The following is a 25,742-nucleotide window of genomic DNA, read 5'->3' as shown; positions in this document are numbered from 1 at the left end:
CGGTGCATTACAGAATGTAGGAATTGGAAGGACCACTTAAAAGCCTAAATGTGTTTTGGCTTCTAAATCTTTAAACAATTTCAACTTCTAAACCCATCCTTGGAATACTGCCTTTGACTTTACTCTGACAAATGGGATAGCAGTAAGGCTGGGTGTGCCAAAAGGTAGGCTTGAAATTTGTAATTTTTTTTTCTTTCATTTTTTTGGAGACTGAGTCTAGCTCTGTCACCCAGGCTGGAGTGCAGTGGTGCGATCTCGGCTCACTGCAACCTCTGCCTCCCAGGTTCGAGCGATTCTCCTGCCTCAGCCTCCCGAGTAGCTGGGATTACAGATGCCCACCACCACGTCCAGCTAATTTTTGTATTTTTAGTAGAGATGGGGTTTCACCATGTTGGCCAGGCTGGTCTCGAACTCCTGACCTCATGATCCATCCACCTCGGCCTCCCAAAGTGCTGGGACTACAGGTGTGAGCCACTGCGATAACTATTCATAATACAAGGTGTCTGTACCAGGCTTCCAATTCAGAGTATAACAAATATTTTCTAAGGCTAAGATGCTCCTTTCTCTAAATTTCTATGGCATTTTGTACATAATTCTATTACAGCACTGCATAGATTTAAAATATAAGCCTCTTGAGAGTAAGAAAATTCCTAATGCCTAGCAAAATAAAAAGAGACACAGAAGACAATATTTGTGGAGTGAATTTATAAAACTAGGAACTCAGTCAAACGTTCTTCATTTCTAAGCATCTTTTTAAACTGTTGTTTCTGTTATTTATACTTGTCTCTAACACCTGGTATAGTGCCTTTACATTTTCAGCTCAGAAAGTACTTTTATTAACTTTTTTGTTGCTGATTTTGTTTTGTTCTGTTTTGTTTTTCCCCAGAATACTCTAAGGGTTTTGAAGAGTTTCCAAGGTTCCTGCTCTTGGAATGTCAAAACCCTCCATCCAAAAACAATAGATCTAAAAGAGGTATCCTAATACAAATGTATAATAAAATAAATTTTAAAATGGATTTTCACATACATTCTTACTCAAATATGGGAACTAAAAAACTTTAATCTCATGCACATAAAGAATAGAACTGAGGAGGGTGGTTGGGAGGATGTCTGATAGCAGACTAGAGTGACTATACTTAGCAACAATATTATGTATATTTAAAAATAACAAGAAGAGAGGGCTTGAAGTGACACCAACACATAAAAATGATAAACACTCAAGGTGATGGATACCCCAAATATTCTGACTTGATCATTACATGTAAGAAATACTCACATGTAGCCCATAAAGATTTACAACTATTATGTACCTAAAAAATAAAAATAAAAAAATATCCAAAAACTAAAAATAAAAATTGATAAATATTTTCTAAATGGATTTTGAGATAGAATTAATTTAACTTTAACTGTTTTCCCAGTAAATAAAATATAAATGTTCTTCTCTGATAACATACAAATAAAAAAACTTCTTAGTAACTTTTTCATTCTAGGTAGCAGTGCATTTATATGACATCCCTAGTAAGTGAATTTGCAAAACAAACATCAAATAATTAAATATGAAATTAGGATTTAAACTTAGACTCATGCCAATCCATAGCCTCAAGTGACATTTTTTTGCCAAGATACACATTAAACCATACTAGCCATAAGTAAACCATGACAATAATAACAAACTACCAATTTTAACAGAATTGGAAAGTCCTATCATAAAGAAATCTATCAATAGAAGAAATTTAGCAAATTGCACTTAGTAACTTCAGAGACGATTCTGTATCTAATGTCAAACTACAGGTTACCATCGCCTTTCTAGATTCTGATATACAAATATTTAGGCATCCAATAGCTTAAGATGCTTCCTGTTTTATGGGACAACACAAAGGAATTTAGTGTTTTTCCATTTATGCTACTTCACAATAGCCCGTATGAGAGTCTGATAAGTTTTACCATTTATGCCGAATTAGAATTTCTTGCATTAAATTAAAAAAATATGTACTCGTGCAGCTATTGCACTTTCTGTATGTATGCGGAAACTTCTAAAGAATAAAAGTAAAAATTTTCATGTTGTTTGAAGACAAAAATAGCCTACATCTGAATTTCCTTTATTTTGGTACTATAAGTTTTGCTAATTTTTTTTCATTAGGAGAAATGTAACTATGCTTCATCAGTATCTCCCCAATGCTGTAAATCGCTAATTTATAAACACCAATATTTAACATTAGCAAAGGCTAAGAGATCCAAAATATGTATCCATTCTTAAAGTAATTTAAATTCCTTTTTAGATAGTAACTTTTAAAAAAATTCTAAATACATCCACAAGCCACTGAATATACACAGCACATTATCCCACCTGGAAGATTATGCGTTAAAGTCTAAAAGTTCAGGTTTCATTGAAAATTTCACTGACTCTGGTCTCTATCTTATCAGAAAGTGAATAAGTGGCTAGAACATATATTTGAAGTCTACTTCCTGACAACTCCAAAAAGATCTTCTTGTAAAACTAAACCTCAATTTCAGGTTCCCACCATCAAATTCCCTAAAAATAATGATGCCCACTATACACAATAGAAAAAGAAAACAGTCTACCGCCAGGCATCTAAGCCTAATGTAGAAAAAAGACAACAATGTTTAGGACCAAAAGATTTGCATATCCTAAAATAAATATGTAAATTTTTGGAACTTGATCACTTTTTAATAGTATTTCCTCAGCATCTGTGCCAAATTAAGGTAATTACTTATGAGCCTTTTAAAAAATGTGTTAAATGGGCCGGGCGCGGTGGCTCAAGCCTGTAATCCCAGCACTTTGGGAGGCCGAGATGGGCGGATCACGAGGTCAGGAGATCGAGACCATCCTGGCTAACACGGTGAAACCCCGTCTCTACTAAGAAATACAAAAAATAGCCGGGCGAGGTGGCAGCGCCTGTAGTCCCAGCTACTCGGGAGGCTGAGGCCGGAGAATGGCGTGAACCCGGGAGGCGGAGCTTGCAGTGAGCTGAGATCCGGCCACTGCACTCCAGCCTGGGCGACAGAGCGAGACTCCGTCTCAAAAAAAAAAAAAAAAAAAAAAAATGTGTTAAATGATAATGTAACTTTAATAATCTTCATTTTTATTTTAAGTATATCAAATTAAAACATGAATATACCTGCAATATTTAATCAAATATTTAAGTTCAGAATTTGCAGACACTTCACCATTGCAAAGGATGATGAGTGTTACAATTCACTTTTTAGCACAAAATCCTAAAATATTTCCCCCAAAATCTGTCACGAATATTATTTTAACATAATTTTACTCTCTCACTAAAATTATAAAGGAAGATTTTAAAAACTGGTTTGTTTTCTTGGGTAATAATTCTAGCAAACAGAATGGTGTCATTCCAAACAAGTTTATAACTGCCATAAAATAGTCTCGCACAGATACTATATACTGTTTTTAAAAAACCACCATAAAATATTAACCAAATGCTTTTCTTTAAATGTCTTCAAATTTTACTCATTATTAATAACATTGAACATCAACATTGAGAGGCACACTCCGAGCAACTGTAGGCTGAAAATAACAGGCATGCAAAAACAAGTTTTACTCGTGTGAAGTAAGAAAATGACTTTTTCGTCCAGGCACAGTGGCTCATGCGTGTAATCCCAACACTTTGGGAGGCCGAGATTGGGAGTTCAAGACCAGCCTGATCAACATGGAGAAACCCCATCTCTACGAAAAATACAGAACTAGCCAGGCATAGTGGCGCATGCCTGTAATCCCAGCTACTCGGGAGGCTGAGGCAGGAGAATCGCTTGAACCCGGGAGGTGGAGACTGCCGCGAGCCGAGGTCATGCCAGTGCACTCCAGCCTGGACAACAAGAGTGAAACTCCGTCTAAGAGAGAAAGAGAGAAAGAGAGAGAGAAAGAGAGAGAGAGAGAGAGAAAGAGAGAAAGAAAAGAAAAGAAAAGAAAAGAAAAGAAAAGAAAAGAAAAGAAAAAAGAAAAGAAAAGAAAGAAAGAAAGAAAGAAAGAAAGAAAGAAAGAAAGAAAGAAAGAAAGAGAAAGAAAGAGAAAGAAAGAGAAAGAAAATGACTTTTTCAATCATACAGATTAAAATTCGTCATTCTTGTCAGAATCATATTTTAAAAATAAAAGAAGAGAAAGAAGAAAGGGGAGAAGGAAAGAAAGTCATTTGACAGTAAATAAATTACCTAAATTTGGATGTTGGATTTGCATTCGATATCTTGCAAAGAATACTCATGTTTATGGGTAAAACAAACATAATTCAGATTTTAATAAGCTTCCTTCAGATAACACATAAAGAAGACTAAATTTTTAATGTATGTTTCACACTTTAATAAAAGGCACGCTTTGTTTCTAAAAAGTAAAATATATAATACTGGCATGGTTTTAAAATTTAAAAAGATAGAAACAAGCATTCATTAAGTAACATATACATGCATCATTTTAGTAAGAAGATATAATTTATCCATTTAAGAGTTTATGCAAAAGATAACCTCATGACACAGTATCAAGAAATTAGCAAGATATCTATAATTTCCTTTAAAAAAAAAATGCCACAACATTGACTTTCATCAGAGCTCTAAGTACACTGGATTTAGTTAGGTTTTCACTTCTCTATTTCCATATTCACAGCAACTACTGACTTCAAAGAGAATTATGGAAGATGAACAGAGAACATGAAGAGCAACAGGAATCTTGCTCAATACAATAGATTAGGAATAAGAAGGCAAAACTTTTAACCAGAGTTTTTATGGGTACTTTAATTTGTATAATTTATGATAATCAAGTTTTCCACTGTATATACACATACATATAAATACACAACACACACACACAGGTATTATTATTCTTTAAGAAGGTGGAAGTATAAAATGTAAAATAAACTATACTGTATAAGTAAATAGTAGTAAAGATCTGACACAAGATAGTACAAGAGAATTTCAAAAGTCTTTGCCCACTAAACGATTTGAGATTTTTTCATTTGCAGAATAGTACACAGTTAGCTAGACTGATACTGTAGACTTCAGCATGAGTAAGAGTGCTTTTTAAGTTCAACCACAGTTGCCAGTTGCCTTGTGGAGGTATTTTATTGATTTTAAGAATATGTGCAAGAAACAGCAGCTTTCCCAGCACTTCAATCAACAAAGATCTACATTTACCAATTTTTTTTAACTTGTGCAGAAAATATGTTGCCTTTTGTGTGGAGCCACGGTTCCTTTTTCATTAAATGACATGGAAGTAAAATCCATTAAAAGGCTTAAAATTCACACAGGAACAAACTCTTTTAAATGTGTTTAGCTGATTCAAAACATTTTATGAAGATATTAAAGAATAAGCGTGAATGTCATGAATATTACATTAATCTTCTCTGCCAATAAGTGAAAAAAGCAAAGATAACAAGCATATGCCTTACCACAAAAATGCTTTATCATAACTACAGCAATACCTCAATGCACACAAATTAAATAAATGCATTGTGCATCTACTGTATCTTAGCATGATCCTAGGCCTATTAAAAAATTCAAAACAAGTATATGACTTCATATACATCCATAAATATATATAATATACATTTATATAATATATAAGAACACACATGTTCTTTAAGTGAACACTTCAAGACTTAAATCTGAAACAACTAAAGAAAAAGTTTTAAAAACTTAATTGAGTTCTTAATTCTCTATTTCTGATTATACATTGAAAAGAGAAGTCAGATATTCTTAATTACATAAGCCACAAAATTAAAAGCTTAACAATTATTCCCTGGGTACTCAGAAGCAATTAACAGTTAAACCCCACCAAAAAGAAATGATTTTCAATTCTTACTACCAAATTAAAATAATTTCATATCTGGAGTCTCATCAATATTTAGCTCTCAGGAAAAATAAATGGGAAAATAAAACAGGAAAACCTGAAAATTTTGCAGATTACAAGGAAAATGGATAAAAATTAGCAAAGGCTAAACTGAATAATAATCTGTATCTTAATCTCAATGAAAACTCTAGATTAAGTGATTTCATAAATTTGTCTTACAATTTTCAGGTATCTCCTAAATATTTCTTGAATCAGATCTCAACACCACTACCCCCTGATTTAGAATCTGCTAGACACAAGCTACTCAAGAGCAGGTACCCTGTTAACTCCACTTCACTGCTGTCTATCACTCAGTCTTAACGATGGACTATTACATGTGATGAAATGAATACATGAATAATGATAATTTTTCTTTTTTCTTTTTTCTTTTTTTTTTTGAGATGGAGTCTTGTTCTGTTGCCCAGGCTGGAGGGCAGTGGCGCTATCTCGGCTCACTGCAAGCTCCGCCTTCCGGGTTCACACCATTTTCCTGCCTCAGCCTCCCGAGTAGCTGGGACGACATGCACCCGCCACTGCGCCTGGCTAATTTTTTGTACTTTTAGTAGAGACGGGGTTTCACCGTGTTAGCCAGGATGGTTTCAATCTCCTGACCTCATGATCCACCCGCCTCGGCCTCCCGAAGTGCTGGGATTACAGGCCTGAGCCACTGCACCCGGTCTTGCCCGGCCTTGTTTTTTTGAGAGGCAGTCACCCAGGCTGGAGTGCAATGGTGCGATCTCAGCTCACTGCAACTTTCGCCTCCCAGGTTCAAGTGATTCTCCCGCCTCAGCCTCCCAAGTAGCCTGGATTACAGATGGGTGCCACCATGCCTGGATATTTTTTATACTTTCAGTAGAGATAGGGTTTCCCCATGTTGGCCAGGTTGGTCTTGAACTCCCAACCTCAAGTGATCTGCCCACCTTAGCCTCTCAAAGTGCTGGGATTACAGGCATGAGCCACCATGCACGGCCAACTAAAATATTTATTAAAAGCAGTATACATGGCTCACCCACACATACAATCACATTCTTATAAATATGTAAACTCGTTTTATTAAAAATGAATTTAAGCCAGCCTTTATAAACAGGAATAGATCTAGAAACAAAAATTCAAATTGTTATACCAAATTACATGGAATAAAGCTTATTTCTCTTATTTATAAACAAAATAATAGCTGATATCTTCAAGTAGCACACACATTTCAAAAGAACTTATGTGGCTTTTTGAAAACTCTTACATTCACTCATATTTACCTAATTAGCCTTCAAAAACAAGTTAAAACACAAACATGGGTAAAACAAGTTTACTTCTCTTTAAAGAACTGATAAACTTCTGATGTTTGCCTATATATAACATACATAAATATGTAATTCATTTTTATTCCTATTGACTTATGGCACAAAAACAAAAGATACAATCTTCTGAATATAAATTTGTCTTTAAAATTTAACCTAAAAAATACTGAAATTGGTACCAGAAATGGCCTTAAGAAAGACAGACATCTACATAAATCAATTATAAAAGAAATAGAAGTGTCTCAGCCTGTAATCCCAGCACTTTGGGAGGCTGAGGTGGGCGGATCACGAGGTCAGGAGATCGAGACCATCCTGACCAACATAGTGAAACTCCGTCTCTACTAAAATACAAAATATATATATATATATAGCTGGGCGTGGTGGCGGGCGCCTGTAGTTTCAGCTACTCGGGACACTGAGGCAGGGGAATCGCTTCATCCCAGGAGGCGGAGGTTGCAGTGAGCCCAGATCGCGCCACTGCACTCCAGCCTGGAGACAGAGCACGAGTCTGTCTCAAAAAAAAAAAAAAAAAAGAAAAAGAAAAAAATAAATAGAAAAACCAGTAATAGAGCTCTCAAAAAAAAAAAAAAAAAAATGCCCCAGGTCCAGATGACTTCACAGGAGAATGCTAGCATACTTTTTAAAAGTATAAACTCCCAATGCTACTTTAAAATTATTCCAAAAACATAGATAATAAGGAAAACTAAGTTATTTCTTTAAAGTGAGTATATGACACTGATCCCCAAATCCATAAACAAGGCATTCAAAAAGAAACTACGCAACACATATCAATTGTCAACACTGTTGCAAAGAATTCCAAATAATAAGCTCTAACAGGAAATTCTTAGAAATAATATATGATGATCGTCATGGTTTTAAAATATATCCCACAAATTCTTTACTTCTTCCTTCCAAAGGTAGTAGAATCTAATTCTTCCCTGCCCCTAACTGTTGACTGTACTTAGTGAATCACTCCTAATGAATAGAATACTGCCGAAGTGAGCATGTGTGACTTCTGATATCAGGACATTGTGGCTTCTTCCGTGCCCTCTCTTAGGACCCTCACTCAAGGGGACATAAGGACATTCAAGCAAACTTATGGAGAGGTCAAGCTGGTGAGGAACTAAGGCCTCCTTACAACCAGCTGGCAAGGAATTAGTTTTCTGTCAACAGCTATGTGAATGAGTGATTTTGGAAGATTCATAAGAATGTATGTTGCAAATTAGTAAACCATAGTATGGAATAATAAAGAATAAAACAATTGTAGTTAATGAAGTAAGTAAAATAAAAGTAGTGGTTAAATCGATATGCAAATATATGTTATCAAAAAACTGGTAACAAGCAAAGAAAATTTTAAAAAGTATATTGTCTGTGAATATACTATTCAATTTAAGTATACATGAAGCCAAAAAAAAAAAAATAGTAAGATCATGAAATATCTATTGCACAAATAATAAACTCATTGGTTACACAACCTAGATCACAACAGAAAATTGAAAAGACATCAAATATCTGCTGCTGTCTTTCTCTTTCAGGTCACTCTCCAAGGACCTTCTGCTCTGATTCTGTGACACTGGTAAACTTCAGGAATCTCCTTCATATTAATGCTAGCTTCCTTAACATTAATGACACAAATAGTTTACTTAGCACTTTAAAGTTTTTTTTTTTTTTTAAGGCAACCTTGACTCACAGTGATTGCAAACAAATAGCTACAAAGAGTTACCTTTTTAAAAATATCTTAGAAATTTCAAAAGACTTCTAAGTATTTTAGAAGATCCAAATTTTCAAATTATTAAAACACCATTGAAAAAGAAAAAACAAAGAAAAAGTTTGCTTGATTCTTGTTTAAAATTCTCTCTCCTTCTCTCTCTCTCTCTCTCACCGAACACCACCATTACCACTACTTCTCTTTTAACCAGATGGTTTTCTGTTTTCCATGGCATTAACTACAATAATCCTCACAGATAGCAGCCAAAAATAAAGTGGAAGTAGTCAGTAACAGTACTTCACGGAGATGCTGATTCTATTTACCAGAGAGTAGTAAGAGCTTTGAAGTCTGGAGGAAAATATATAAACAAGCAAGAAAGAGCTTGACAAGTAGAACCTATTTCACAAGGTTATTAAATAAAGTATGTGAGATTTTTATAAGAGTTCTCTTAGAAATCAGATTCAGAAGTATCATAAAGCAGTTCCTTTTTCTACATGATTGATTTAAAAAGAAAAGTGCTGATTTTGTATCTACTGTTCTGTCTTTGGCCTTTCCACATGATTTTTTATGTATTTTATTCATTCATGCATTCATTCATTCATTCATTCATTCATTATAAGACAGGATCTTGCTCTGTCACCCAGGTTGGAGAGCAAAGCACGATCAAGGCTCACTGAAGCCTAAACTTCCCAGGCTCAAGTGATCCTCCCACTTCAGTCTCCCATGTAGCTGGGACTACAGGCACAGACCCAGTCATTTTTTTTTTTTTTTTTTTTTTTTTTTTGAGATGGGATCTCACTATGTTGAGCCCAGGCTAGTCTCAAACTCTTGGGCTCAAGCATTCTCCCTCTTTGGTCTCCCAAAGTGCTAGGATTACAGGTGTGAGGCACTGTACTTGCCCTAATTTTTTAAAACCTATTTAATAGCAGTTTCAGAATGTATACTTCCCAGTTCTATAAATATTTTTGTCAAACAAATGTATAATCAGTGGGATGCCACCCATGAGAAGATATTGTGTCTGCCATCCTCATCACTATACAAATTTAACATGCTTCTATCAATTAAGAAATGTCTGAGAGTCTGGGCGTGGAGGCTCATGCCTGTAATCCCAACACTTTGGGAGGCTGAGTGAGGCAGGTGGATCACCTGGGGTCAGGGGTCAGCCTGGCCAACATGGTAAAACCCCGTCTCTACTAAAAATATAAAAATTAGCAAGGCATGGTGGCACATGCCTGTGATCCCAGTTACTTGGGAGGCTGAAGCAGGAGAATCGCTTGAATGCGGGAAGCAGAGGTTGCAGTGAGCTGAGATGACGCCACTGTACAACACTGTATGGCTGGGCAACAGAGTGAGAAGAAAGAAAGGAAAGAAAGGAGAGGAAAGGGAAAGGGAAATGGAAAGGGAAAGGAAAAGGAAGGAAAGAAAGGAAAGGAAAGAGAAAAGGAAAAGGAAGGAATAGCATTATTAGAGACATGAAATATTGAACACAACCCAAACATTTAACAAGAGAGTGAGTAAATAAATTACAGTATAACTATACTATGGAATAATTATAGTTATGTAGAATAAGTTAAACTGGCACATGTACCAAATGCACATAGAGATGTATTCATTTATGTGAAAATGAATACAAAACAGTCAAGAAGGATACATCAAACCATTAACAGTGGTTAATCCAGAAGGCAAGAATAGAAAAGAGTGAAAAAACAGGGATACTCCTTTTTTACTTTATACATTTTTACATATTTTGAAATTTTGTCAATTATTAATAGTATATATTGCTTCTATAATTTTTTTTTTTTTTTTTTGATACAGAGTTTTACTCTTGTCACCCAGGCTGGAGTGCAATGGCGCAATCCTGGCCCACTGCAACCTCCACCTACTGGGTTCCAGCGATTCTCCTGCCTCAGCCTCCTGAGTATCTGGGATTACAGGCGCCAGCCACCATACCCAGCTAATTTTTGTATTTTTAGTAGAGAGGGGGTTTCATCATGTTGGCCAGGCTGGTCTCAAACTCTTAACCGCAGGTGATCCACCCACCTCGGTCTCCAAAAGTGCTGGGATTACAGGCATGAGCCACCACGCCCAGCCCACTTCTATTATTTTTTAGCTACCCAGTGGAAACATTAAAAAACAAGATAAGGGTAAAAAGACGGTGAATAAAACAAGACAAAATACAGAATGCTAGGCTATAACTTATTTTTTTCAGACTTGAATTCAAATCGGCTCAATTCAATTAACCTAGAGAAACTCCAAGACTTTTTTTTTTTTTTTTTCATAAAGCCTTCTGTATGAGATTGAGGGGTGGCGTATGAACAAAAGCATGACTGTACAAACTACATTGGCTTCCGCTACAACACTCCAAAGAAACAAGCATAAGAACACCACATAGTGATATGCTGAACTTCACCATCACAACAAAAGGGGGTCTGTAAGGGAGCTCTCTTTCTCTCATTTTTCAACACTGAACTTGTAAGTGGGAATTCTGAATAAATAATCTTTGTCAAAATATCCTGTAGCATCAACACAAAACACTCTTTCTAAACAAAGACAGATAAAGACAACATTAACTGGGTCTCAAAGTATAATATAGTTTAAGAAGGTTTAATTTTGAAAGACTGGCAAATAAACAGCCCCTAGCCAGGCATAAGTAACATTCTGTACTAGATGAATGAACGGTAAAAGAATCTGATTTTGCTTATTTTCCCACAAACAACAAGAAGTTGTTGTAATTGGATGGTGGCTAGCCGTTTTCTTTACAATTTTACAATTTGGTTGAAAAATGTTCTAATCTTGAAGATTTGAAGTTATAAAATACCATCACAAGATTCTCAATAGTCAAAGTACTATAAGCACTAAGTAAACTTAATGGCAACTACGCGCACACAGAAATGCACACAGACACATACATGCACAGCATGTTTCAGCTCATCTTACCATACAATCATTACAACAAACTACATTTTGTTCGGGCACAAAGAGAGTGTGGTTTGAGAATCCATGACACTTAAGGTCAAGATCTGTAAGATCCCCAAAGCCCATGGGAGGGTTATATTGAGTTCAATAGGATCTATTAGATTTGGCAGTTAGTATTCCAACCCAACCACAATACTTTATGACAAACAGTAACTATTTCTCCATTCCCTGTTTTCATCTCACATGAACGCATTAATCAGAATCTGGCCTCAGGTATTCCAGATGGTCAACTTAGTACACATACTTTCCCTGCTGGCCCCTCTGGCCCCTCTAACTTATTGCTCTTTACCTTGGAGACCTTCTGTGAAGTACTGCTATGTAACCTCTGGCACATGAGTTCAAGCTAACCCTCTGTGGGAAATAAATTGTAAGAGTTTTATTAATGAATTCTTAACTTGGTTTGACATAGCTCCCCAAGAGACACAAAGCAAGCACTAAACATTTAAAATCTCAAAGTCAAAGTAAGTTTGAGAACCCAATAGGATAAAATAAAATATTCTTAGCTAATCATAAGCATTTGGTCAAACTATTATTTTAGATAAGACCCACCTGATTATAAATCATAAAATCAAAGTACCCATAATATTAACTACACAATAATAATTATATTTTCTAGTACATCCCCTATAAACATTGTTTTATTATCCTTAATATTTCCCCTCTCTTGTTTTACAAAATCACCTTCTGTTCATTCCTCCACCAATTTTAAATCAAAATGTGGGATATCTCAGAGTATAAAAATTAGGTCATAAATCAGGTGACTCTAATTACTGAGTTTCAAAATGTTTCACAATCAAAATCATAATTTTATAAATCTTTATGTTTTCCTACTATTAAGTGGAGATAATTTTAATAAATATATATGAGGCTAAATGAGTATTATGATGTGAATTATTCAAATCTCCCATGAGAAAAATTTTAATCAACTTTAAAGATAAACTTTATTTAAATTAAAAAAAAAAAGATGAACTTTATGGTGAGTAACAGATTTCTCAAGGGGAAAACTAAATGCCACACTACTAACTTCAATAGTGGACAAATCTTTCAAAATCATCCACTCATATATCCTATACAACCAAAATTACATCAAACGAAAATTTTAATTCATAGGGTATGAGTAACTCTTAAATAATAAAACATTTTATAAGTTAAAAATCCTTTTGTGAACTAACAACAGTTCCTTGGGGAAATGGCTGATTGTAGCTGGGGCCAGGAGCTATACAAGATGAACCTAGAACCTCTTATCTTACCAGACTACTACTAGAGTTATATCCAAAGGATTCAGAAGCCAACCTGTAGAGGTTTCCACTGTCCAAAGAAGGGACAACTTTACCTTCAAGAAGGATAACTACGGCCAGGCATGGTGGCTCACACCTTTAATCCCAGCACTTTGGGAGGCCAAGGCAGGCAGATCATGAAGTCAAGAGACGGAGACCATCCTGGCCAACATGGTGAAACCCCATCTCTACTAAAAATACAAAAATAGCTATTTTTTTTTAGCTAGGGTGTAGTGGCACACACCTGTAGTCCCAGCTACTTGGGAGGCTGAGGTAGGAGAATCACTTGAACCTGGGAGACGGATGTTGCAGTGAGCCAAGATCACGCCACTGCACTATAGCCTGGCGACAGAGTGAACCTCCATCTCAAAAAAAAAAAAAAAGAAGGATAACTACGGCGGATTGAAACACACAAAATATATTTAAATCTATGATTTCCTAATGATTTATAAAAACCTCATTATTCATCTTTTGAGGATTTTTATAAACTAACGCATCATTTTGAATAATGTTAAATAAAGGGAGAAAAATCAAGACTTTATCCTATCTTTTCCATATGAAAGGCAACCAAATAGTTAAAGAATAGAAGTTTCCCTTTACACAAGTATTCTCTGATAAAAGAATATCTCCATTTTGCAAGCCTAATAAACACAAGTAATGATAGGTAATGGTCACCAATGACTTAACAAGACACACAAACAAACTCAACGAGATATTATGTGTCTCTTGATGGAAGTACACAAAACCAATTTTGATGTATTTCTGAGACGAGGAAAAGAAAAAACAAAACACATATGAATCTAATCAAGCCTCTAGATCTATTACTGATTTGCAGGAAATACAGAGAACCAAGAAAGAATACCACAAGGACCAGCAAAAATCAGATTGTGAGAAGCTTTACAGTCTGGTTTCTTCAATAAATAAATTTCTAGGAAACCATACAGAGAGGGACAAAGGGGGAACCAATTCAAATAAATTTAAGATCTTAACCAACTGGAATATATAGATCTTATCTGGATTCTGATTTTAACAAACAAGAAAGAGAGATGACTGGAAAAATGTGAACACTGACTAAATACGATAATAAGGAAAAATTTTTCAGTGAGATGAACAGCATTGTGTTCATAGTTTAAAAGGAGATTCCTTGTCTTCTAAGGCTACATACTGAAATATTTACATAGAGTGATATGATGTCTACGTGCTTCAAAAAGCAAATTTTGAAATTTGCTTCAAAATTATTGAGGGAAGGCAGTAGTGGTTAGGGATATAAAGAAGACTGGCAATCAGTGAGCAATTATTAAAACTGGATGATGGCTACATTGGGGGATTATTATCCTCTTTACTTTTGTGTGAGTTTAAAATTTTCTAAAATAAAAAGAAATTTTAACTGAAAAATCATTTTATAATATACAAAATGGTACCCTAAATTTTTATTTAGCAAAGAGGATGTTTGCCATACTGGGTTTTCACAAAGGTAAACCAACGTGTGTTAATACTTCCATGTTGGGTATATTAAATTCTTATAAATCAATGTTAACTTATAAGAGTATATAACAACATCAACATTCCAAGCATTGTGCTAAAAGCCACAGGCATTCAATACAAAAAGTAATATATACAGAATAAAGACAATGATTTCATTATATTTAGAGTCTCTTATACAACACAATACTATTTAAGGAAAAAATAGGTGAGCATCTAACATATACTATGAAATATAAAGCCCACACAATCCGACATGTCTATAGTTTCTCAAACATACTTGCCACTAGAAACTCCTTCATTTACTATATGAGCTGAGCGGTAATATTCTAAAATTCACTATTTATTGCCTTTGTTTTTAAAGACCTAAACTAATCGTCAGATCCTTCATTCTATGAATTTTTTACCCAAAAGTCATTTTCTTAGTATAAATTACAGATTAATTCCTCACGATGCATTTTTCCCAGATCAACATTAAAAGTCATACTCTATTACTACTAAAGGCTGAAAACTATTAAATAAAATAATTAATGCAATTATTCAGGTAATATTAAATAGGCTATCAAAAATTGAACAGTTCTTGTACAATAAATATATGATATTCATATACCCATTCTTTAATTTTTTTGATGAATTCTTTGGATCACAGATAATTCACAAAACAAATCAGAGACAAGGTTTTAATTTCACATATAATATTACAAAAGAACAAATAAAACAACTACGAGACTAAGTGCTTTATGAATTTAAAACATTCTAAAATACTTGAAAGATGTATTGCAAAATTTTTCTAAGTAGAAAATGTTCACTGAACATGCTTGCTCTTAGAACAAAAAAGGTAAATATTCGTTTAACTCTTTTTTTTTTTTTTTTTTTTTGAGACAGAGTCTGGCTCTGTTGCCCAAGTTGTAGTGCAATGGCATGATCTGAGCTCACTGTAACCTCCACCTCCCAGGTTCAAGTGATTCTTCTGCCTCAGCCTCCCAACTAGCTGGGATTACAGGCACCCACCACCACGCCCAGCAAATTTTTGTATTTTTAGTAGAGACGGGGTTTTACCGTGTTGGCCAGGTTGGTCTCGAACTCCTCACCTCAGGTGATCCACCCACCTCAGCCTCCCAAAGTGCTGGGATTACAGGCATGAGCCACTGCACCTGGCCAGAATTTTTAAACACATAGCATATAGAGGGTAAGTCCATTCACAAGGTTTAGTGTCAATGCACACATTTCAATTATCCTAAGAAATCCACCTTAATCAGACAATTTAACCGTAGTATCCTTTTTGAAAACAGTGTTTCAGGAATTAAAACATTAAAAGCTAAATTTTACTTACCTTTAACTTTACTATTGAGTATAGAGAAAACAAATAATGAAAAATTTTAGTGATAGCCAGGCATCGTGACTCACGCCTGTAATCCCAGCACTTGGGTAGGCTGAGGCAGACAGATCACAAGGTCAGGAGTTTCAGACCAGCTTGACCAACATGGTGAAACCCCGTCTCTACTAAAAATACAAAAATTAACCGGATGTAGTGGCACACACCTGTAATCCCAGCTACTCAGGAGGCTGAGGCAGGAGAATCGCTTGAACCCGGGAGGCAGAGGTTGCAGTGAGCCGAGACTGAGCCATTGCACTCCAGCCTGGGCGACAGAGCAAGACTCCATCTCAAAAAAAAAAAAAAAATTAGTGATTACCAACTCATGATAATTTTTAAAAATCAGTAGTTTAGACAGCTACAATTCAAATACAGTAGAGCTTTCAGCTTCAATAAATAGCTTTCTCTCATTGCCCTCCATTAACCTTGGCTCTTGGAAATATGTTCTACTAGAATTAACAGTAATTAAATTCTAACAGATTATATGCATATGGTTAAAAATTCCATCTAATACCATACTAAGATAACATAAATATAATTTTAATTATATTCTATATAAAAGTAGGCCATTACACAAAGAAAATCACATTTAAAATATTTAGCAGTAAATATTCAAGAGAAAAATTTAAAAACACAAATGAAACAATTTTAAAAGTGAGAGCTATGAAAGCAGAAACCATAGCTTATTTATTATTACATTCACCTGTGTCTGGAGCACAGTTTAAAAACATAAAAATGTTGGAGAGAAAAAAATATTTCATAAAGGAAATCTGATCTTCCATGAAGTAAAATAAAAAGTAGCAAGTGAAAGTACCTTCAGATATCTCCATAATAGTAATATTAAAGTCAATTGTTTTAATAATCAAATACTGCAAAAGAAGAAAAGCAAATAGAAATTATATTTGCCATATACTTAGATGTTAGTGATCCAAGGAGATTCAAATTTCTGCTCACAAACACATACTTCTCATCATCCACCACTCACAGCACCTTAGTTAAGGTGCTACCATTTAAATCATTTTATCATAACTAGGTATATGCAATTATTACAGATTATATTCAACAACCTGTAATAGATAAAGAAGATCCAGTATTACAAGTCTGGGCAATGGACAAGAAACCATAACTTAAATAAAACACAATCAAAAGAGAGCTTTTGCTCTTTTTTCTTATCTTAATTTGAGTGCAGAATCTGTTTAAAATAGCATGTAGGTCATACAATGTACACTGTTCACACCTAATATTAATAGAAAATAAAAAAACGTACATTTCATTTGAAATGCAAACACACTAAACAAGTTTTCATGAAAAGGCAATATGTAGAAACCTCATTTGAATACTAGTAGATATTACATATACAAATACTGTTCTGTATTTTTAGTTTTGGCAAATGCTTTTCAAGTTCTTTTTCTTACACTTTAATAAGAATATTAAGGATTACTCTCATTTCAAATACACTGCATGAAAACAATTCTCTCTTTAAAAAAAAAAAAGGCACCCTCATTCAAAAAGAAATTGAATAGTTTATCATCATATAGAAACACAAACCACAATGATGCAATTCTCATAAATGAATCTGTAGAACTAGCATCTTTATTTGGGCTCCTTAATCTTCCAATATACCAGGTGAAATCATTAGAACCAAAGTGTTCTGAGCACTACTGCCCTCAATACATTTTTTATCTTAAGAATTACTTTTTAACATTTTAATTACAATAAAATTTACTTTATAAGTTTTAACCTGTAATGTTTAGGTTTTAACAAATGCATGGAGTCATGTATCCATTATTAGTATCACTATGCCAAACAGTTTCATCACTCAGAAAATTCCCTCATTCTGTCTTTGAAATCAACCCTTCCCTGTGCTTCCGATCTCCGACAAACACTGATCTGGGTCTCCATGTCTACAGTTTTTGCTTTTGCAGAATGTCATATAAATTGAATCACAACATATTTGGCATTTTTGGAATTTACTGAATATTATGAATCTATAAATGTGTCTTTCACCAAAGATGAAAGTTTTCATCTATTATGTCTTCAGTATTTTTTCTGTACCAATCTCTTCGTCCTCTTCTCTGGGTCTCTTATGACATAATTGTTATACCTTTTCTATCATCCCATAGATCTCTACACTGTGCTCATTTTATTGTCTTTTTATCTTTATTGTTCAGATACTATAATTTCTATTGCCCTTTCTTCAATTTCACTTAATTTTTTTTCATTCTTTTCATATTTTATTTTATATTTTATTTTCTTTTATTATTATACTTTAAGTTCTAGGGTACATGTGCATAACGTGCAGGTCTGTTACATATGTATACTTGTGCCATGTTGGTGTGCTGCACCCATCAACTTGTCAGCACCTATCAACTCGTCATTTACATCAGGTATAACTCCCAATGCAATCCCTCTCCCCTTCCCCCTCCCCATAATAGGCCCTGGTGTGTGATGTTCCCCTTCACGAGTCCAAGTGATCTCATTGTTCAGTTCCCACCTATGAGTGACAACATGCGGTGTTTGGTTTTGTGTTCTTGTGATAGTTTGCTGAGAATGATGGTTTCCAGCTGCATCCATGTCCCTACAAAGGACACAAACTCATCCTTTTGGATGGCTGCATAGTATTCCATGGTGTATATGTGCCACATTTTCTTAATCCAGTCTGTCACTGATGGACATCTGGGTTGATTCCAAGTCTTTGCTATTGTGAATAGTGCCGCAATAAACATACGTGTGCATGTGTCTTTATAGCAGCATGATTTATAATCCTTTGGGTATATACCCAGTAATGGGATGGCTGGGTCATATGATACTTCTAGATCCTTGAGGAATCGCCATACTGTTTTCCATAATGGTTGAACTAGTTTACAATCCCACCAACAGTGTAAAAGTATTCCTATTTCTCCACATCCTCTCCAGCACCTGTTGTTTCCTGACTTTTTAATGATTGCCATTCTAACTGGTGTGAGATGGTATCTCATTGTGGTTTTGATTCGCATTTCTCTGATGGCCAGTGATGATGAGCATTTTTTCATGTGTCTGTTGGCTATATGCATGTCTTCTTTTGAGAAATGTCTGTTCATATCCTTTACCCACTTTTTGATGGGGTTGTTTGTTTTTTTCTTGTAAATTTGTTTGAGTTCTTTGAAGGTTCTAGATATTAGTCCTTTGTCAGATGAGTTGATTGCAAAAATTTTCTCCCATTCTGTAGGTTGCCTGTTCACTCTGATGGTAGTTTCTTTTGCTGTGCAGAAGCTCTTTAGTTTAATTAGATCCCATTTGTCAATTTTGGCTTTTGTTGCCACTGCTTTTGGTGTTTTAGACATGAAGTCCTTGTCCATGCCTATGTCCTGAATGGTATTAGCTAGGTTTTCTTCTAGGGTTTTTATGGTATTAGGTCTAACATTTAAGTCTCTAATCCATCTTGAATTAATTTTCCTATAGGGAGTAAGGAAAGGATCCAGTTTCAGCTTTTTACTTAGGGCTAGCCAATTTTCCCAGCACCATTTATTAAATAGGGAATCCTTTCCCCATTTCTTGTTTTTGTCAGGTTTGTCAAAGATCAGATGGCTGTAGATGTGTAGTATTATTTCTGAGGACTCTGTTCTGTTCCATTGGTCTATATCTCTGTTTTGGTACCAGTACCATGCTGTTTTGGTTACTGTAGCCTTGTAGTACAGTTTGAAGTCAGGTAGCATGATGCCTCCAGCTTTGTTCTTTTGGCTTAGGATTGTCTTGGCCATGCGGGCTCTTTTTTGGTTCCATATGAACTTTAAAGCAGTTTTTTCCAATTCTGTGAAAAATAAGAAAACTCATTGATAGCTTGATGGGGATGGCATTGAATCTATAAATTACCTTGGGCAGTATGGCCATTTTCACGATATTGATTCTTCCTATTCATGAGCATGGTATGTTCTTCCATTTGTTTGTGTCCTCTTTTATTTCACTGAGCAGTAGTTTGTAGTTCTCCTTGAAGAGGTCCACTTAATCTTTTTTCTGTCCCCTCCATTCTGCTACTGAACTCATCTAGAAAATGTTTAGGTATTTTACTATTTTAATATATTTGGATTATTGCTACTTCCTATCCTAAAATTTTCTGTTGGTTCCTTTTCTACTTTCCTTGCTGAGAACTTCATTCTTTCTTTTCACTTCAAAAGTGTTTGTTCTGACTTTAACAGGACAGAGTTATAATGGCTGCTGTAAGAACTCTGTCTTATAATTCCAGCATCCAGGTCATCTTAGGAATGGCATTTGTTAGCTGCTGTTTTTCCTACAACAGTTGATGATTTCCCTGAGTCTTGGTTATGTCCAGTAATGTTGGAGTGTGTCCCAGAAAGGGGAGGGAGACTGTGAATATTGCATTTTGACACTCTTGGTCATGCTAAAGGCTCTTAGTCCTCTGGACAATGGATTTGTTTTTGCTTTCGTTTTAATATTTTTGTTGTTGTTGGCAATCAACCCTGTTAGGTTCAAACCACAAGTCCCAACCTACCTGGTGGGCTGTGACTTCAATGTCAATTCAGTTTCCCAAGTCTTTTTAGGGATATTCACACTATCCTCATATGTGTCACCTAAAAGTCAATCTAGGACAAAGACGGTGATCTACAATGTAGTTCAGTTATAAAACTTTTTATTTCACCTCCTTGAAAAGGTACCACACATGCTCAGCTTAGGGATGAGTCTGGGTCTTCATGCACAGATTTAGGTCATCTTTTTCTCTACCTACTTCCTCTCCATAATTTCCCCAACACTATCTGTCTCCTAGACCCCTTGTCTTAATTCTCTGGCTACATGGTGTTTTTGCCTCCACACACACTCATGTACTTTCTGCAACTGCATATGCCTTGGGGAGAAGTGGCAGGAAAGGAGGAAAAAAGCAAAAACGAACAGATATTCTCCCCTCATTCTTTGGACTACAGGGGCCCATTTTTCCAGTTTATTTGGTCAAAGAAAAAGATTACCTTTCAGAGTTTTAAATGCCTGCATAGTTGCCATTGCCACCACCACCACCACCATTGCAGGGGAACAGCCTCATGATTAAGGCTTACCTGGGGTCCCACCAGAAAAGTAAAACAAAAACCAGAATACAAAACACAAAGAAAACAGTGATTTTCCACACAGACTCCTTTGCACAGGGGCCCTTCTTCCCAGTCCTCTGACCATAAACAGAGAAAAAGAGAATTTTTCTGTCTGTATCTTTTGTGCAGACCAAGAATAAGATGCCCTGCCAAGCTGGGAGAAAAAGAAAGGGGAAAAGGAGAGAGAAAACAATAACAACAACAACAACAACAAACAAAACAGAAAACTTGCCAGTATCAGTCGCACCTCCAGGTTGGAACTGCATCCTGAACCTCCTGCTATTATTTACTCTTCAGAGACCTCAAATAGTTGTGCTGTGTATTCTGCCCAGGGTTTTAGTTGGAATGCATAGGAGAGAGTCTTCCTCCATCTTAGTAGATTCAGAACCACAAAAATTCTAGACATAAACCTTGACATTTATGGTCAACTGTTTTTTAACAAAGATGCCAAAGCAATTCAACGGGCAAAGATAGGCTTTTCAACAAATGCTGCTGGTACAACTGAATATACATAGGCAAAAAATAAAACAAAAAAAATGAACTTGGATTTTCACCTCACACCATATTTAAAAGGTGACAGAAAGACTGATATGATCTGAAGAGAAACCAGAGTATCTCACACCGTATTTAAAAGTAAACTCAAAACAGATCACAGACCTAAATGAAAAACAAAGGAGAAAATCTTTGTGACCCCCAACTAGGTAAAGATTTCTTGGATATGATAGCCAAAGTATAGCTCATAACAGAAAAAAAATTAATAAATGGAATATCATCAAACTTATAACATTTTGTCTTCCAAAAGCACTATTTAGAAAGTGAAAAGGCAGGCCACAATCTGGGAAAAAATATTCCCAAATCCTATACTTAATAAAAGATTGATCCAAAATGAAAAAATTTTTAAAGTCACCTCCTGCAAGTCAGTAATAAGACAATAAATCCCATGAAAAAAACGGCAAAAAAATTTAATAGACATTTCACAAAATACATACAAATGTCCAATAAGCACTATGAAAAGAAGTCCAACATCACTAGTCATTAGGGAAATGAAAATTACCATAAAAGATACCACTATACATCTCTAGAATGGCTATAATAAAACAGTATGATCATGCCAAATGTTGGCAAGGATGCTGACAAACTGCACCCCTCATACACTGCCAAGTGGGAATGTAAAATAGAACAACTACTCTTTAAGCATTATTCTTATGACCTAACAATTCTACATTTAGGTATCAAGCCAAGAGAAATTAAAACATATGTCAACCCAAAGACTTCTCTCCAACTTTCATAACTGAAAACTGGAAATAATCGAAATGGTTAATTAATATGTCCATAAACAAAATGCAATCCAAACAATGGAATACTATTCGGTCATGAAAAGGGGAAAAAAAACTTACTGATAATAATGACCTCAAAAACATTATGTTGGACAGGCGGCGTGGCTCACACCTGTAATCTCAGCAATTTGGGAGGCCAAGACAGGCAGATCACTTGAGGTCGGGAGTTCGAGACCAGCCTGGGCAACACGGTGAAATCCCATCTCTACTAAAAATACAAAAATTAGCCAGGTATGGTGGTGCACTCCTGTAGTCCCAGCTACTCAGGAGACTCAGGCAGGAGAATCGCTTGAACCTGGCAGGCAGAGGCTGAAGTGAGCTGAGATCACTCTACTGCACTCAAGCCTGGGGAAGAGAGTGAGACTCCATCTCAAAAAAAAACAAAACACATCATGTTAAGGAAAGGAAGGCAGACTCAAAAGGGCACATATTGTATAATTACATGTATATAAAATTTTCAGAAAAAGAGAGTTTAGATTGTAGCATAATAAAAATATATCCGAACCTTGTTCCTGGTTCCTGGCACAGGGCTTCAAAAACCCTTGGAATTTCATAGGTGACTGCACTGTCTTTGTTATGGTAATGAGGTGGCTCATGGTGATAGCTTCCAGATAGGGACTGGTCACCAAAAAAACCAAATACATGATTAGAGGGTTGGAACTCTAGGTCAACAGCACCTCCAAGGACAGGTAGGGAGCTGGAGACAGTTTAATCACATGGCCAATAATTTAATCAATCACACCCATATACTGAAACCCCAATAAAAGCTCTGAACACTGAGGCTTGGTGGACACACTGACATGCAGAGAGGGTAATGTACCCTGACTCTACAGGGAGAGGGCATGGAAGCTTTAGGTCCAGGTCCCTTCCAAACCTTGTCTTATGTGTACCCTTTATAAAGAAACTGTATAACATTTTTAGTGAGCTCTGTGAGTCATTCCAGAGAATTACTGAACCTATAAATTTGGGAATCTCCAATTTTACAGTCAGTTGTCAGAAGCATGAATGTTCCGCATTTGTGGCTGGCATCTGAATTGAGAGCAGTCTTCGGGAGGGCTAAACTCTTAAACCTGTGGAGTCTGATGCTAACTGATGGACAGTTAGTGTCAGAACTGTATTACAATATACCCACAGAGGGCAGAAATGGAAAAAAAGAGACAAAAAGATTAGCGGTTACCTGGGTCTGGGAGTAGCAATGGGAAGTGATAGCAACAAATATTTTTTAGAGTGATAGAAATATTCAAAAACTAGATTTGATTATGGCTGTACAACTCCATAAATGTACTTAAAAATCACTGAATTGTACACTTTCAATGAATATAACTTATGGTTATTATACCACAATAAAACTGGTTTTTAAAATCTAATCAGTAAGTTTCCAAGATTATAGAAGGCATTCAAAGTTATAATAATCATGTATTTCTTCATTCTGTATTCTCATAATGAACACCAAATATTTATTAATTGCATCAGTCAGTGCAAAAATAACAAGAAATGAAGGGTTTCAACTGTCTTAAGAGCACTCCATTAGATATACAGAAGAACTCTATCAAAATTAGCAACGTTAAATGAGGTTAAAGATCTCACATGTAGGATGTAGGATGTAGGTAGGATGGATTAGGTCCACATTTTATGGAAAATACTTTAACATGAAGGTGTGAGGCAATGATAAAGTGCTTTCAATTGGGGCAATCTGGAATTAGCCAATGCCCTGGGTGCTCTCATTAGTCTCAGAGATTTTACGGTCAGTTGTGATTCTGCCTATTAAATATTCTTTCACTTGATGATTTTATAATCCATTACTGAAAAATTATATCAAAAGGACTGCTAGCATGTATATTATATTAATATTAGAGCCATATTTGCATTCAGCACTGGCTAATGGGACACTTTTAAACAATAAGAAAAGAGAGTAAGTTGTTATATGCATGGGATGCACTGTTTTTTAACCCCTGAGCTTTTCCTCTTGATACTGTCCTTTAATTCTCTTCTTGAAACCACCTTCCTGAAAAAAGAAGTATACATGTGTAAAATCTATTCATGCTCCCCTCTCATTCACTCACTCCCTAACCCACTATAATCTGACTTCAATCCCAGCCATTAGGCTAAAACCACTACAGTGAAAGTCACTAAACCAGACTTTTACCAAATTCCTTCAACTCTTCCAATTACCTTAACAATCTTTCCCATGGACTTCAATCCTCTAAAATTCAAGGGTATATGGAAATTTGTACAATCTCCTATTTGAAATTAATGACATCTCTTTATCATTAAATACAAATCTTCTCTCTTCTGACCTGCCACATCCCTACTGAACCATCTCAAATGATAATTGACATTATATGGCAAACTCAGTATCTTAGTCAATTTGTGTTACTAAAAAGGAATACCTGAGATTGGGTAATTTATTATTTTAAAAAGGTATTCATTTGGCTCATAGTTCTGCAGCCTGTACAAGATGCATGAGGCTAGCATATGCATATGGTAAGGGCCTCAAGCTGCTTCTCTTCATGACAGAAGGCAAAGGGGAGCCGGCATGTGCAGACATCATATGGGGAAACAGGAAGGGGCAGGGAGGTGCCAGGCTCTTTCTAACAACCAGCTGTCATGGAAACTAACAGAATAGAAACTCACTCATTACCACAAGAAAGGTACCAAGTCATTGATGAGGAATCCACCCCCATGATCCAAACACCTCCCATTAGGTTCCACCTCCAACACTGGTGATCAAATTTCAACATGACGTTTGAAGGGTCAAATATCCAAACTATAGCACTTACCTACTGAGAACACAACAGTCAATTAAAAATAAAAATGATGTGCAAACAAAATGGTAAAAATTACATTTGGCCATACACATATATGCATAAAGTTAAATTTATTTGCTAATTCAAAATGTTTAAGTTACTTGCTGCTGAACTCACCTAACATTATATGCAAAATTCTTTTGTTATGTTTGTACAAAAAAACATTTTCTACATATCTAAAATCTTTGTTTCTTAAATAAAGCCTGTGTCTTCTAATGCATTCAACCACATCTAGGTACACAGCCAGAGTAGATAAATTTAAGTTTAGTGGGTGGTTGGTATAGGGGAGGGAGGTAGGCTCAGCCTTACCCATGTGGAAGTAATTGCTTTCTTGACCTAAAGCTCTTCCCATTAGAATCAAAACAAATTGATATTATCTTAAGAACTCTTCTAATTTTTGAAAATAAAACCTAAATGTTCCATACTTAAACAGATGTTGTTTGTTTTGTTTAAGGACAAAAGTATAACACATTTATTTTTGTATTTAAATCAAAAGCAGACTTACTATTATGAAGAAAATAAGAGAATTTCAAAAGATAATCATCTCAGTGTAGAA

At 35.5% G+C, this 25,742-nt stretch overlaps 1 protein-coding gene and 1 long non-coding RNA gene across 8 annotated transcripts in view; one reads left to right on the top strand and one right to left on the bottom strand.

The window, feature by feature from the left end:
- LOC105468879 (transmembrane protein 135) overlaps positions 1-25,742 on the bottom strand; it is a 348,642-nt gene that overhangs the window by 119,675 nt on the left and 203,225 nt on the right. The window lies entirely within an intron of this gene.
- Positions 1-25,742, top strand: part of LOC105468875 (uncharacterized) — a 72,443-nt gene that overhangs the window by 17,788 nt on the left and 28,913 nt on the right. The window contains exon 3 of one of the 2 annotated variants that reach the window (XR_979682.3): positions 8,685-8,821. The exons of the other annotated variant lie outside the window; for it this stretch is intronic. This is a non-coding gene — a long non-coding RNA (uncharacterized lncRNA). Of the gene's footprint in view, positions 1-8,684; positions 8,822-25,742 lie in introns of those variants that run through there. 2 annotated transcript variants of the gene reach the window in all.

This window comes from Macaca nemestrina, chromosome 12 (assembly GCF_043159975.1).
Source record: "Macaca nemestrina isolate mMacNem1 chromosome 12, mMacNem.hap1, whole genome shotgun sequence".
In the NCBI taxonomy this organism is placed as follows: domain Eukaryota; kingdom Metazoa; phylum Chordata; class Mammalia; order Primates; family Cercopithecidae; genus Macaca; species Macaca nemestrina.
The sequence above is the reverse complement of the archived record's forward strand: the minus strand, read 5'-3'. Positions and strand labels throughout refer to the sequence as shown.